Source organism: Gavialis gangeticus, unplaced genomic scaffold (genome assembly GCF_001723915.1).
Source record: "Gavialis gangeticus isolate Ggan-Ray unplaced genomic scaffold, GavGan_comp1, whole genome shotgun sequence".
Classification (NCBI taxonomy): Eukaryota; Metazoa; Chordata; order Crocodylia; family Gavialidae; genus Gavialis; species Gavialis gangeticus.
Window position 1 is genome coordinate 58,208,120 of NW_017729032.1, and position 2,342 is coordinate 58,210,461.

The following is a 2,342-nucleotide window of genomic DNA, read 5'->3' on the forward strand; positions in this document are numbered from 1 at the left end:
CCCCTGTGTGAGCTGTAGCTCCATCACAACTGGGCAGTGCTTGCCCCAGCCCCTGCCCCACTCCCTCCCTCACCACAGAGGTCTTGATCTGCCCCGCCGCATGCCCCTTCCCTTCCCTTCTCTTCCCCTTCCCTCCTCCCCTTCCAACTCACCAGACTTACCAGCTGCATGCAGCACTCCAAGCTTCTGAGCTGTGCTCTTCACCACCTACATGTTACACTGTGGCTGCACACATGTACAGGCCATTTATTGGCCATATTAGGATGATTTCTGTTACAAACAATGTTCTTTATACTTGTGCTGATCCAATATTGGACCAGTGTATCAGTGTACCTCTAAAAATCTGTAATGTGCAAGTGTTAGTAATACTCTGCTGCTTTTGGGTGGAGGTGAAGTATCTCTGGTACAAGCAGTCTGAGCTGCTTACACTCTCCTGTCACCCCAGGTAGGCCATCAAGTCCCCAGAGCCCCTGCCCACTTTCCCTGCTTACAGGGAGTCATAGAATCATAGAATCATAGAAGTAGGGTCGGAAGGGATCTTATAGATCTTCAAGTCCTACCCCCTGCCTGAGCAGGAGAAAAACTGGGCTCAGATGACTCCAGTCAGGTAGGCAGCAAGCCTCTTCTTAAAGACCCCCAGGGTAGGAGTCAGCACCACTTCCCTTGGAAGTTGGTTCCAGATCCTAACCGCCCTAACTGTGAAGTAGGTCTTATGGATGTCTAATCTAAACCTACTCTGTAACAGCTTGTGGCCGTTATTCCTTGTTATGCCAGGAGGCGAGTCACACCAGGGAGTCTCAGCATGCCTCTCGATTAGCAGAGAACTTGTGGTTTCCCGCTTAGCCATCCCACTCCTCTGCAATATGAGACAGCAGGTCTGGCTGGGTGGGGAAAAAGCACCTCTTTCCCCACTCATCCAGGATCAGGCCCCTCATACTCCCAGAGAAGTCCCCTGTCCACACTTGCCACCACATACAGGGGATTTCCCCATGAGCACCTATAAATGCAGAGGGTGGACCCCAGTGGGGGATTGCCCTGCTCCCCAACACAGGGGGTGCAGCAACAGGGGATGTCTGTAAACATCTCTGGAGTGCAATCTGCTGTGCCAAAACATATCATGGCACAGCTGATTGCACTTCACTTAGGATGTCTGATTCCAGCATTATATTTTACACGTTGTGTAATGACTAGGGCTGTGCAAAACAGCATTGTTTCATTTCAACTTCCGTTTCTCCATTTCAACAGGACAGTGTTTTGTTTTGAGTTTCATTTTGTTTTGAAAGCACTGTTCTGTTTTGTTTCATTGGAACTGTCTCAGTGGTTGGCTGCTATTTCAACGTTTTGCCTATAGGCTATAATGGAAAATGAGGAATGGAAAAGTACTGAAAGGAGTGTATACGTGTCAGGACAGGATGGGGGCTGTGGGTGAAGGCTAAGAGGGAATAACACAGCAGCCTTCAGGATAAACTTATCAGGAGACAGCTTGAGAAAATGCACCTGGTTCAGCAAGACATTAAGATAAGTCGTTGTCAGACTGCCAAGAGTATGTTACGGGGCAGGTTGATCTGTATGTGACTGTCACAGGGCGGGGACCCAGGAGTGGCCGTGAACTCCCCTAGCGCCCCTAGCGTGCGAAGTTGGTATAAAATGCCCCCTCGTTCTCGCCCGCCAAGTCTTTGTTGGTATGAATATTAAGGGAGGCTGCCTTTTGTCCTCCTTGGCACGATATCCCTGACATACTCCGCCCTGTGCCCTGTCTATGGTGATTCTGGGGACTCCCACCTCAAAGGCTACGCGTGGTTCCTACCACCCCTAATACCATGCCCCAAGCCTCTCAGATGTCCTGGACATTGTTGAGTCAGCTATTAATGCTTGCTGTCTCCTGGGGCTTCTCTCAGTGTGCACTCGCCCTCTCCTGGGGCTTCTCACAATATATTCACGCCCTCTCCGGGGCTTCCCACAAAGGTACTCACCCTCCCTGGGGCTTCCCACAAAATGTACTCACCCTCCCTGGGGCCTCCCACAAAATGTACTCGCCCTCCCTGGGGCCTTGCTCACGCTCATGCCCGCACTGGGGTCTTGCTCGCGCTCACACCCGCACTGGGGCCTTGCTCAATAGGGCTCAGGTGGCCTCAGCCTTACCTGGCCCTCAGACCCCCTTGCTGGGTCCTACGCCCTACTGGGCTTTGCTCAATAGGGCTCAGGTGGCCTCAGCCTTACCTGGCCCTCAGTGTACTGAGCCCCCTTGTTGGGGTTGGGGTCAGTGCACCTCTAACTACTGTGCCCCTCAATGGTACCAGACTGCTGTGCCCTCTATGGCACCAGGAACCCCCACGCTACTG